Genomic DNA, 13,941 nt, shown 5'->3' with positions numbered 1-13,941 from the left:
AGTTATAATGATCCTGGCGTTGCACCTACATTTACTATTCTAGATTATTTTATGAACACCAGAGATACTGCAGCAATTTAGACCTTTGAGTTTGGTCCATGTCCCATCTAACAACATGGTGGAGGCCATCTATCTACTTGATTGATTGGCATGAGCTCTGGAACAGACATTCATTGTTTAACAGCTAATGTATTTTTGTATTTGAGTTTATTTGGTAATCCACTCATCGGATCAGATTTATAAAGTTTGTCCCGACAACAGCACAGCATTAGCATGAATCAGCGTTGATAAATATGAGTTATTGCACAACACTTCTGTCGGAAACCAAGCAGTTGCCCCTAAATTATTCATGCGATATAATAAGAGGGTGGTTGCCACAGAGAGTGTTTGTCAATGAGAAGAGAACTGGGAGAAGATGGAGCTGAGAAGAGGGAACTCCATTGTACAAAGTGAACGTCTCTCAGTGAGACGGAAATTGGCAGTTAAGGAGTAAGGGAAGTGTGTTTCCACGTTACACACAGAGCCCGAGCCTTTTAGAGCGGAGACAGATTTTCGGAGGAAAAGCGAGACCTCGGCTTTGGCTTGCTTCAGGGAACGTGTTTCTAGTGTAATGTTATTCTGGCCCGTAGACATGTCGAGTTCTGCCACAACAAAAGGAGACTCACTCAAAGGGAGGGAGAGAGAGAGACAGCTTTCAAACAGCATATATTAAACATCCTCCTCTGCCGCGCTCACCTTCAGTGCTGCCTGTCCTTTGAGTTTGTCGCAGGTCCAGAGGCGACGGCACTAACAAGCCTCCCTGCTATGGTCTCTGGTCACACTATATTTACTACACTGTCACCGCGGCTTCTGTGTAAATGCGATGCTTACAATAGCAGCAACTCCCTGCCTGAACTTTGAGTCTCTATTGAGTCACACGTTTTCAGACATTTTACAGCAGATAGCTTGAAATACTCTGGAAACAAGCGCAGCAACGAACAAGGCGGTCTGGGTCGTCCTGTCAGAACGAGAACGAAGCGAGCAGCTCAGTGACTCACAGGAATTCTACCTCAACCATTTCGTCTGAACTAAAACTCAACCGCGGGTTGTGCCAACTCAAATAATTGAACTGTGAACATGTTGTTCTTGTCTTTCTTGGAGACAGAAGACACAACAGTGATTTGGTGAGATGAGCCAAGGTTTAGATATATTTGTCTATTTGTTCTTGTTTTAGCTCCAGATAAGGACTAATGAGGATTTTTATTTTACTTCTTTTGATACCTTTTGCTGGTTTTATGTTTTTATCCTAAGTTATTGTTTTATTGCTAACGTGTTATTATTAATCTGTCTTATTTCATGCCTTTGATTTTATTGCAAAGCACTTTGAGCTACATTTTATGTATAAAAAAGGTGCTGTATAGATAACATTTATTATTATTATATGTGGCTTGTGTGACTTGGTGAGATGAACTTGTTAAGTTTCTGTACAGCTCATTAACCTGGTCTCCCGAACGCAGCCGCTATTGAGAATAAATAAAAAAAGCACAAGACGTCATCTAGCTCCAGAAAACAACTTAACGCCTTCACCCTGCCAGTTCTAACTGCGGCTAAACATTTCCCACTTAGTCCATCAATTGTTATTGTGGGTGGAAATGCACGTATAGACAGCAGAGAGCAGCAGTACGTCACCGCTTTCTGTTGCCTTTGCTAGTTTGGCTTTACTTGTGAAGAGGAAAGTCAGTAAATTGATCAAGTATAACTAAAGGTTGCATAAACTTTGTTCACCTCATTGAGCTTTGACAAAGCATTGCAGTTCAATTCCACTGCAGTAGAAAAAAGCATAATTGTCAATAAAAACTATTGTAACAATACAATTTCGTCATTTCGGAAGAGAGAAACAAAATGCATATACAGAGTAAATATGCAAATTATTTGTTGTTTGCTGTGGCTTTGTGCATTCTGATGACCCGTATTTTATTTGCATTTCAGTGTGTTCCTACACAGAAGTTATATCCTGTGTGTGATAATGTTGTTTCTTGACTTTTAATTATGTTACAACTGACTCTGCTGTTTCTCCTTATTTATCAAAGCAGGAGAAATTCGTTTTGCTCACGCTATTCCTTTAACCTTTTATAAGATTATACTATTCAACTCACACGGCCTCAGTGTTAGCACTGACTCCACACCCTCGCACAGGTGAATACAAAGTTTTACATTTTCCCACCTTCACTAAACTCCACCGCTGGCCTCTCTGAGCCGAGCCGAGCGGGAGCAGGTCTGCAGGGAGGCCGTGTTACCGTCAGGCAAGCTAATGGGTGGGAGACGAGAGCATCAGATCCATAAGAGGCAGAGAGGTTGAAGGAAAGAGTTGGTCCTCTTCCCAGGGAGTAAACTTGAGGAGGGGAAGTCATCGATGCTTCCTGACCTCCTGAAGGAGCACGCTCGCTCTGCCATTAGGAACCATGTTGCTACGGGAGCTGGAGGATTCGGTGCAGCAGCAGCAGCGGCAGAGAAAGCGCTCTGTCTGTGAACCCATTTGAGGAACACGCTGAAAGTGATTCATTTTATGCTCTATTGTTCTTTATATGATGAACAGAGAGGTGTTAATTACACTGAAATGGTTTCTACTGCCATTTAGAGGAAGATGATTAGTGAAGAGACACGCTGAAACTACAAAGGAAGTGTATTGATAGTACCGCCCCTCCTCGCTGTATGAGTCCCATGATGATATTTGTCCTTTTTCCCAGAGGATAAACTAAACTGACCTCCCTAAAGCTTTAGCTTTCCTCTTCTTCTCACCTCAGTATCCCAACAAAGCAGACTCACTATGGATTATTCTATAAACGCCTCAGTGTATACAAGAAGTAAACAGGTGGAGAGTAGGTGTGTAGGTTTCGATGTGAAGTGTATGTGTGTCGTCACAAATCTGCAATTATTACCTCCACCAAAGAGTTTCTGTTTTCGTCTGCGTCTGTCTGCTAGTTAGCAGCAACACAAAAAACTACAACTACCATGAAAACTTGGTGGAAGAATAATTCCTCAGACATGTTTAGCGGACTGCTATTTACGAGTGGGCGCAATTTGGTGCAGATCCAAATAAAAATCTAGATATAGTGATTTTAAATGTGGTTTCATGAGGGGACTGTTGAGAGTTAAGTTGCTCTCTTAGCGGCCTTCTACTTTTTGTTTTAAAATACTAACCACAAGTTCAGAATCACATGCATACAAAATAGATGTTTGCGGTTTAGTGCGACCTATAAACACACGCTTTCCGCTGAAGCTTGATCAGTGTTGATGATTTCTCACTGGATTGAAGTGGGCGGGGCTCACTGCAAAAAGCGATGCCATGTGCAGCTGTGGCTCAGGAGGTAGAGCGGGTCATCCAGTAACCAGGCGGTCTGTGGTTTGATCTGCATGCCAAAGTTTCCTTGGGCAAGATACTGAGCCACAAATTGCTTCTGACCGCTGTGCCAATAGTGTGTGATAGAAAAAGTGCAGCATAGAGTGCTGTATGAATTTGTGTGTGAATGAGTGAATGTAGCTTTTACTGTAAAGCACTTTGAGTGGTCGATAAGACGAGAAAATAACAATATACATACATTCAGTTTACCATCCAATCTGATCAAACCACATCCACACTGTCATGACAAGATTAGTAAAGTATTTTTCAGGGGTTTTAAGTCATGCAATAACTTCTAGAAATTGCAGACGCAGACATATTGTAAAACATCAAGAACAACAAGTATCCAGCTAACTCGCACAACAAAGGAAAAAAAACTGTGTCAGGAAAGTAAATATTTATAAGCCCAGAAGTCCATTAGTATCTGATGCAGTTTCATTTCGCAGAGCGAAAGAAGCTCTGTGTTTGCTCTCCTCAGTCTGACTGGACGCCCAGACAGGTGACCTTTTCACCCTGCGCCGTGGCATGAAAGATGCAGCCTGCTGCTCTATGAATTCTGGGTAACCTTGCCTCGAAGACAGGCCCTCCCTAAGTATAGCCACCTGCAGTGTGATAGGTCAGGGGGCGGCCTGCTCGTCAGAGAAGACGTCTCTGTGATTAAAGCATCCCCGTGTCCTGCTGAAACCTGTGTGTTTGCATTCCAGCGAGACACGTTGGGAAATGTCAGAAGAAAATCTCCCCAAATTCATGCAACGGTCAGGAATCACTATGATGATGTGAAGTGACGTTAAGTGAAGCCGGGCAGGTTTCTGTAAGCTGAGAGATGGAAACGAAGCGATATAGAGAGAGCGCCGGAGACGTGCTGGCACCTGAGCCTGAAGTGAACTCTTCCTGCGGATTCCAAACTTCCCGCGGTGACGCTCCTGCAGGGCGGACAACCGTAATGATATGAGAGGCAGATCAGAATTCAGCGAAGGCCTGCGCACACCTCAGCCTCCGATGTTTGTACATCTGCTTCCAATTAATATCTTGAATAATTACATTACTGCACATGCAGGGGACACATTGCGAATGGAGGTTTGTGGTTTTATGTTAAGCAGCTCAGTAATAAATTAGAGCGGAGACAGACACGGCGAGGAGTCTTGGCAGGGCAGCTGGTGAGACAGACGAGCACGAGCGGCGTCAGAGAAACTGCTGTGACTCGTGACGTATTCGCTCGGACGTCAGCAGTTCAACTGCAATTAAATACTGAAAACAAGTGCCCTGCTTCTTTTACCCGACTTTGTCAGTAAACTATCTAAGTACAGCCGAGGTGAAGGACATGATTCATGACATCAGAGCGTGACAGGAAGACAGAATCCGTTTGTTTGTTTGTGTGAGAAAAGCAATATTTCAACTAGGGATATTTATCGTTATTTTTTTTAATTTTTTTTCTGAATCAGGGGCCATAAAGGGGTCAATTATATGTCCACCATTAAATTCCAGATTCAGTAAGGTGCCCATTAAGTTATCCCTCATTTACTGTTAGGTCCATAGGAGTGGGGCCAGTGCCACCCAGGACCCACCCCTATATCCACCCCTGCATCATTGTCTCTGAGTGTTAACAAACTGGACTAAATAAAGGTTAAATTGACTAAACAGCACACTGTGAAGAAGCGTCGGTTGAAAAGGGAGTTATATCTGCATATATCTGCAGAGGTTGTTGAGTTTTCTGATGTTCTGATGTCAGCAGAGACGCTGCAGCTTTTTGCTTGATGTCTTTTTTTGTTTCTGGTCTTATTTGTTATGCTGTTTGCTCTCACCAGTTCCTGGTGTGTGTCCCGCCAGCTCCTGCCTGTCCTACTTTACTGTCTCCTTCAATATTATGATTGTTTTATTAAAGTGTCTGCAAGTATCCTTTTCCTTATTCTCTTTGAAAACACTGTGTCTGTTACTAAACCATCGTTGTTAATAGAAATTAACTTCAAAGAAAATAATAACTTTATTTGGGACAATTCCAACAAATGACGCCTGCAGCTTGTTTTTCTGTTGATCAGAGGAAGCTCCTACTCACACTTATTTTGACTTATTTTACTAAACTACAAAGTCACATATGCTTTAAGAAATACTTCAATATTAAGAAGAGATCACAGGGTTCACTTGTGGTGATAAACCCACGGAGAATTATCAGCTCTGCAGTTTCCCAGTGGAGAGTTTTGGTGTCTTTCCATTCTGTTTTAGTTTCTTTTGGCCTGATTACATTTTTTCAATCAGATTTTCATATTTTCCTTCACTGTTCCAGTTGTTTAAAGTTTAAAAAAAAAAACTTTGAAAACCCACAGTGAGTTTAATTCCTGCTCAGCACCAGCACACACACAGAGTGAGCTGGTGAACATAGTGAAGAATCAGTCAACTAGATGTTTTTTCATGTTGATACATTTAACTGAGAAAGTCATTGTGTTCAAACTATAGTTGCTGCCCCTGAGTGGTCAAAAAAAAAAATCAATGAATGGAGGTTTTAATTTAAGTTACAATACTATGCTTAATTTCAAAATTTTATTAAATTTTTCAGAGTTATAAGATGCAAGAATTGTGAATAAAATGCACTTATCTAAAATAAAACTATGTGTTATGCAGAATGGCCCCTTCCAGGACATTTCTATATTATTATTACATTATATCAGACGCCTTGTTTGTTTGTGGAGCTGTGATGGTGACTAAACTTTGGACAGCTGACTTGTTCCTAAATAAAGAAAGAGCTTGATGAAGAGTATAATCAGTGATTGTACAGGCGGCCGCAGAGAGTGACATGATGACTGATGATGATTGATCCCAGAGAGTTTGTTTTCTTGTTTTGGAGCTTTTATACCTGAGACTTACTTCACAGTCAGGCTGACAGTTCTGCAGCACATAAATCTGTCCATAAACCCCCAAAAAGTAAAGAAAAGACAAATAAATCACCCTCAGCACTGACAAGAGTCCACAAATGTGGCCTCCCACTCACTGAGAGAGTCTATGTGTGACGACGACACAGTTTGGATTCTTCAAACCGAGCTGTCCAAAATAAAACAAGAATCCTCCGTCGGTGTGGCTGCAGGCTTTGAAAACTGCCTCACTGCCACCGAGACGCTTCAGACCTTATGGAGTTATCAGATCCAGCATGTAGCATCGGGGAACTTTCTCTTCTTTAATGACAGAGATTAGGAAACAGTGCGCGGAGACAAAAGGACACGAAGCTGTCCCGCACAAATGCAAAATCACTTTGATGAAACTTGTCCTCCCCTCCTTTGAAGCCAGCCCCTATAAATAACTTCCCAGTGGTATTACATGGTGGGAATGCAGAGATAAAAACATGCCAAGAGTGCCCTCTATGTGCAGGCTGCAGCTCTGTGTCTGCATGTGGTGTACAGTCATGCAGGGGGAGAAAAGCGCAACATGAGCGGACAGAATCAGACGCGTCTCACAGATGCTGAGCTGCAACATTGAGCTGGGGGCAGCCTAGAGCTGGACCAATCAGTCACCATCAGTGGACACCCCGACTTAATTTACATTTTCATGACAATAAGCAGTGAAATTGATAAATATTATAACTATTGCCATTATTATCAGTGATTGTCATGATGATGATAGCAGTGGTTATTATTTACTGCTGTTAAGTAGGATGGACGAGTATTAATACACTTCTTATTTTCTCTTTTTTATTTTATTATTTTATTTCTTATTTCTTCTCCAAGATTATTATTATTATTATGAATAATAGTAGTGGAAGTACTAGTATGTAAAATTAGTGTTGTAATAATGACATTATTATCATAGTGGTTAAATTATCAAGATAATGAAAACAAAAATATATATAATAAAAATTATAATATCAGCATTACAACACTAATCTTACACTGCATTGTTCTTGTCCTGCTTGTATTGTTTGGTCAATGTCTTATGTTTATAACACGCGAGTCAAGCAGCCGAGACACTGCGCGTTTCCATATGGGTTCAATATTCAGAGCATCTCAGGGAAATGTCAGAGGGAAGGCCCCACGTTCCCGGTGCCCCCTCTAAGTGCTGTGTCATCAGAAGTTAAGTGGAGAGGCGGGCCAGATCAAAGCGGCAAAGCAGATCTTCACTGTCTGACTTTATTTCTGCCAAAGCCCGAGAAACCCTGTCACAACCTCAGATGCTCAAAAAACCATTTCCCTTCCAGACTCATTATTCCCTCCAGCGCCGGATGATGATGCCACACACACACACACACACACACACACACACACACACACACACACACACACACACACACACACACACACACACACACACACACACACACACACACACACACACACACACACACACACACACACACACACACACACACACACACACAAGCTATAAAATGCAATTAGATGGAATAGTCTGTGGTAAAACCTCGGCTGATTTTCTCCAGTCAGATAATGCAAAGACAGTTTTTCTCCCGAAGTGACTCATTCTGATATTAACAGTCATCACAAATACAATTACAAATATCATTGGAAAGATCAGAGCTATGATTCATTTAATAAAATGATAACATGATGAATGTAACAACTCATATCAAACCGGTTTTAATTAATATTTTGCATAATATTTGTAAAAAGAAATGAATGCTGCTGTATAATAAAAACTGGCGGAAAAAAGTGCAGGAACTACAGAGAGAGAAAAGTGTCGAAAAAACAGTGAAGGCCAAACGTTTTCAAAGGCATAACAGGAATTATCTTGTTAACATTTTTGGAGGGCCATGTGTGAATAGAAATCGTCCAGTTCAACTCTTAAAATTGCCAATTAAAAGGGTCACACTGACTTTTTTCTTCCCCCTCAACCTGGCAGATCTCTGGGAAGTTACCAGTCGCCCGGAGCCGAGGGAAATGTAGCAGTCACAGCATGACAAAGAAACGTTATAACAGTGGGCAGCCAGTGTAGCATTAAGCATTAATCAGGGTTTATATAGAGATTAAAACAGAGAGGAGAGGGAAACTGGACTTTTATTTTTGTGAGTTGACAAGAAAAACAAGTGTGTTTTCACACCTGAAAGTCCAAATTGAGGTTGTTGTCTTTGTTACATAGTTTACGTTGGACCTGGTTAGTTTCAGTTTATCATTGTAAGTTAAGGAGCGCACTAAGGACTATTGTACGTCCATCACCTATGTGGGCGGCGTCTATCTGTACTTTACATCGATTGGTCTGTAGACGGGCGTGCAGCTGACGTTGGCGTGCTGTCAATTTTGGGGGTAGCAGTCTCTCTGTTTGAATTAAGAAAATAAGTTAAGAGGTCGTTTCGCACTCCCAGCATCACCAACTTCAGCCAAAGCACGAGTTTGAATCCGCCAAGTGGTCGTCCTTGTGTTTAAAACGTTATATCTGTCAATAGTCTCATGCTTCATGAGCGCAAACAGCAGTATCGACAATACATTGATAACATTGCCAGTATGGGCTCAACATGTTCCCTGGAACAACTCGGAGGTGATAAGGTGCCAGAGTTGTTCAGCTTGTTTGGTCCCGAGTGGAGAAAATAGCTACGAATGCAGTTTTAAATCAATTTGTCAGAAAAGTCTCTCTTTTCAACACTCATTTTCATGCTAAAACAGACACGCATTTTTCAAAGACCCTTTGTTGGGCTCAGGCCGGTGTGTTTATACTGTTGTTGAATAATTTCCAGTAAAGATCAGACCCATTGCCGCTGCAACATCAGGATGACGCCTTTTTGAAGCGTCTTCCTGACACGGAGCTTCGGCGAGATCTAGTCAGTAAGTGGCAGACCGCTTCGCAGGAGAACGAAGCAGCCAGTTCTTCACTTCACAACCTGGCGCCGGCAGCAGACAGATGTGCTGATATGCCATCTATAGCCTCGGGCCTTTTCTGACTTCTAAAGGCTTCTGCTGTCAAAACGGTGCGCCTGGGAGCGCATGACACAAAAGTTAAATGAAGGTTAAACGGAAGCACTTCAAAGTGGGAGATCTCCACAGAAAAATAACGGAGGAAAGGTTAATGTGTGTCTTGTTGAGACACTAGAGCAGCTTGTAGCTTTTGGGCACGACGGTTTGAGGTCCGGTTTGGGTCAGAACGCCTCGGGGCCGCCGTGTATTGGTTCGGTTCGGCCGCTGTGTGCAGTGCGATAACAGGGTTTTAAAACGATGCTTGGAGAGCAGCTTTCATCCAGGGCAGATTTTCCTCTGTTATAGCATCACTGCATATTCTATAATACCGGAGGGAGACTATTTTGGCTTTGTACATGCTGGATACCAGTTTGTAACATTCACCTCTGATATGAGGGGAGCTGATACATGAAACATGGAGGAACTTTATACATTTTTCAGTGGTTCAAGTTTTAATTACCAAAAATTGTTTTGGTAATCTGCAAATGAATGAGGTAGTTTTGGAAAATAATTTTTTTCGCTTTCTTGCAGGGACGCTGGAAGTAGGGGTGCTGAGGGTGTTGCAGCACTCCCTACTGGCGATGGGCTGTAGCTGCAAGACAAACGTTTACTCAACGAATTAACGCAAAACTTTTTTTGGACAGTACAGAGTCAATTTACAATGGTTGTTTATTAAATTGTTGCTGAACCGTAGCGTGGCTGTGACAAAGTCGTCAATTAAACTGTCCATAGCTGAATATGGTGTCATCCTGCTTTGACATGCAGGATGTTGTTGGTCAAGTTTGATGTCTGCTGTTTGTGTAAAATGCTCTAAAACCAATAAATATATATACAATGTGGCCATTTAAATGATTACAAAAAGGATGCCTCTTACGCGGCATTCAATATGACGCCATTATACAACCGTCCCCTCAGCACCCCCCCAACTCTGACTGACTTCCAGCGTCCCAGCTTTCTTGACAAAAGTCATTGCACCGTGAGAAGAAGTCGTTTCCCTGTGTCCAGTTCTAATGCTGAGTTAAGCTGCTGCATGGCTCCAGCTTCAAATTCAACAGAGGCACATGAGAGCAGCACTAACTCAATCATTCTGCTCTCAGAACGAAGAGTTGGGACGTTTAGGTCAAAACGCTGATCAATTTGTGAATAGTATTTGAATGAATATAGCAGGTCAGAAAAACCCAATGAAACTGAATTGAGAGAATGATCAGATCTGATAGACAACTAAGGTAGACCTTTAGTTTGCAACAATTCAAATTGACAGGGAATGCCCGAAATTAACTAATTCACTGGACAACCACATCTAATGACAAGTTCATCTGGTCTGAATCGTGAAAAGCGTCACAGGTCATGACTATCAATCATACAAATTGGGCGACTGCAAACACTTTTGGAAACTCTTTTCTTAAAGACATTAAAGGTGTGCGACTTGGAAGAGAAGTGAGACATTCAGTTCACATCCTGATCTGCTTCTTTACCTTCACACACGTGTCCAGGTGCTGGTGAAGAAGACATGATTGTCAGATTGTTGGTTTCGGAAAAAATGCTGCAAACTGCAAAATCCGAACAGCAGAGAGGATTTTGCTAGTAGACCTAATCACACCTAGTGATGGTCGCCTGGTTCATCTCAATGTTTACCTGTTTATAAGCAGCACATTCTTATGTTTTCATTCCACCTGTGTGGCAGGTATATCCAGAGGGCGGAGTCAAGCTGGTGACCTAGTTTGGAAGCACCTGGGCCCGTTGCTTTCAGCCAATAAGAAGCAGCCTTTTCTGGCCCCGGGCTCTTTCACCCAGCACCTGACTTTGTGTTCATGCATCCAGCATCTCTCTCATTCTGCACACCACACTCATGCATCGGATCACATCCCATAGTATCTCTAGTTCATTCTGATGTTGATTATTTTATTAAATTCTTAAATAAACAACTTACCATCGTGCAGCTTCCTCATGTTTTGTCTTTAGAGCCGTGTCATGACAAACTTAATGAATTACATGAAAAAAAGGAGAAGGCCGGGGTAGTACAAGCTGATTAATGCTGCACACCTCTATTAATATGATTGGACATTACTGGTCAGGTGATAGGCACGAAGAGCAACTTCCCTGTCTACCTCCTATCAGAACTGACACTGGGCTCCATTTATTTGATCTATCAGGCATAATATCCGTCTGTGGTACCAAGAAATAATTATTTTCTTGTGCAATATCTGGAAAACATGTCCATTGTGCATTCATGCACATATTCAAGTTCGGCAATGCAGAAAACATGAAATACACCAAAAGTAATTGACAATAAACACTATCAGTGGGTTCTGCTTTTCCCCCGATTTTTACATAAACATCTGGCTCTTACTCCCATCCATATATACTTGTACAGACAGATCACTAGTGAAACATCTGCAATATAAAAAAGAACGAGATAGTTCTGCCCACATGAGAGACACAGACAGGAAAGGAAATGTGAGGAATAAAAGGTATTAAGAGCAGATATGCAATTACCAGCTAAATATCCAGATGAAAAGAATTGTCACATCTCCACTGAGCCGCCCGCGTCCCTTCAGTGTTTAACCCATTATCACAACATTGTTATGTGGTTGGCTTGTATGCCAATGCGACAGATAACTGCCAAGCCCCAGGACTCAAAGGCAGCCAACCCGAAACTCTGCAGCTTTACAGGGAATAGAGTTTGACACTGTTTTGAAGGTCAACTTATTCTGCATTCAAACCCCAACAGGTTCCCCCCCATGGGGGGCCTGGTCCTGCTGAAACGCCTATCACAGGGAACCGGAGAGGCTTATTGTTCTCTCCTCTCCTGTTGACCCTTACCGCCCCATTAAAATCTAGCCTCAAACCCTGCCTGAGGGTCTCCAGCCATCATCGGCACGCGCAGCCTCGCCAAAGCGTTGCATACCAATGAGTCAGAGGGTCGGAGGGGGTGCGGTGGCGGTCTGGTTTGCATATTTAAAATGTGGGTTGGGATTGGTCACCAGGCAGATTAAATGGAAGTCTCGTGCTTGATTATCAGTGGGTTTGATGCCGGAAGAGAGCGGGAGGAGTTGAGTGTAATGAGAGCTGCTGGTTCCATGCAGGTGATCTTGTGTGCTGACTGTTAACGGAAACACACACACACACACACACACACACACACACACACACACACACACACACACACACACACACACACACACACACACACACACACACACACACACACGCACACACACAGATATGGTTATTCTTTGTGCTGACTTGCTAAAGGATTATTATCCCCGCCATGGAAATACTGCTTTTACTACATCTTTTGTTTTCCTATCTGTCAGCAGCACATCTGATTTATTCAGTGGTGATTAAACAGTGAATTTCCCACTGTTATCATTTGCTTGAATAGAGATTTGCTTTTCCATGTTGCCTCTCTGGGATTTTAGCACAATACATGTAGTTTTTTTTGGTACATTTGTACAGGAAAGAAATGAATGCTGTCATTAAAAAACACACCAAAAGAAATGGTGAAGGCCAAATGTTTTTATAACAGGAATCATCTTGTTAAAATGTTTGGAGGGCCAGTGTGAATAGAGGTTGTGAGGATGTTTTAAGAAATTGTTGATTAGAAGGGTGCCACTGACTTTTCTCAGCCTAATGAACAGCCGCCAATAGCTAATTAAAAAGTAGAAGTCCAGATAACACTGTAGAAAGTAGCAGAAATATCTTGTAGTTAGGAAATATATAATAAAGCTAAGTAGCAGAATAATAGCAGTGCTTGATTGTTAGCGTTCCTTGCTTGAGATGGATCCATGTGTCGCATTGTTCATCTCTGAGCAGTGTAATATTATCTGTTTTCTGTCTCCCACTGATCAATATTCATAGATTAGCAATTGATCGAATGACTATGTTTGACATAGGTCACTCTTAGTGAACCCACAGAGATTGAATCCGCCCTGAGCACTACAGTATTTTTGCCTTTTGAGCTCATTGTTTTGATTTAACAACACGCAACTTCAATGTTTTTCATCATCCTTTCCAACAGGCGGCTGTTTTCACCCACTATAAAGTCACTGATGAACTCACAGAATTAGCAACTGGCTGATGAAAGCTCTTCCATCTCTGTGATTTTAAAATCATAACTCCAACCTTCATCTTAATTAAAGCCACTACAGTAGAATAAAACAAATTCCATCTTTGGCTCCCCCTGTGGTTGTATCATAGAAGTGCAAGCAGAAATACACAATGCTTAAAATAAAAATACATATTCTACATTTCTAGTCAATTCAAAGGATTAATCATTATTTTTTTTCTATTTACAGTGGCACCAGTTACTATGAGTAATGTATTGCTACAGTGTATTATAGCTCAGCTCTACCGAGCATTTTAGCGTCTTTAGGTTAATTGTTTTGGTTTCACGTCCCACAGTACCTGTTTCGAGGTGTAGCAACTGTTTGCTAACATATTAGCTATATCAGCTTTATTGATGTACTTGTACTCGAGGATTTAATGTCTTTCTGTACATTTAGGGGTGACTGCATTAAATAAAATGAACTAGGAATTGCTTATCTAGTCTCAAGTTGGCCTTTAATTACACATTATTTATTGATTGCATGTTCAGTTATTTATCTTTGACAACAATAAAGATAAGATTTGTTTTTCTGGACATTTTACTTGTTTAATCTTCCTCTGACTGTCAAT

The 13,941-nt window shown here is 41.7% G+C and overlaps 1 long non-coding RNA gene across 1 annotated transcript in view; it reads right to left on the bottom strand.

Annotated features, from left to right (window-relative positions):
- The window catches only part of LOC118101782, a 39,092-nt gene extending 28,063 nt beyond the window's left edge, over nt 1-11,029 (bottom strand). Inside the window, exon 1 of the long non-coding RNA XR_004694587.2 lies at nt 10,740-11,029. This is a non-coding gene — a long non-coding RNA (uncharacterized LOC118101782). The remainder of the gene's footprint in view (nt 1-10,739) is intronic.
- Between the last annotated feature and the right edge of the window lie 2,912 nt (nt 11,030-13,941).

This window comes from Hippoglossus stenolepis, chromosome 22 (genome assembly GCF_022539355.2).
Source record: "Hippoglossus stenolepis isolate QCI-W04-F060 chromosome 22, HSTE1.2, whole genome shotgun sequence".
NCBI lineage: Eukaryota > Metazoa > Chordata > Actinopteri > Pleuronectiformes > Pleuronectidae > Hippoglossus > Hippoglossus stenolepis.
The sequence above is the reverse complement of the archived record's forward strand: the minus strand, read 5'-3'. Positions and strand labels throughout refer to the sequence as shown.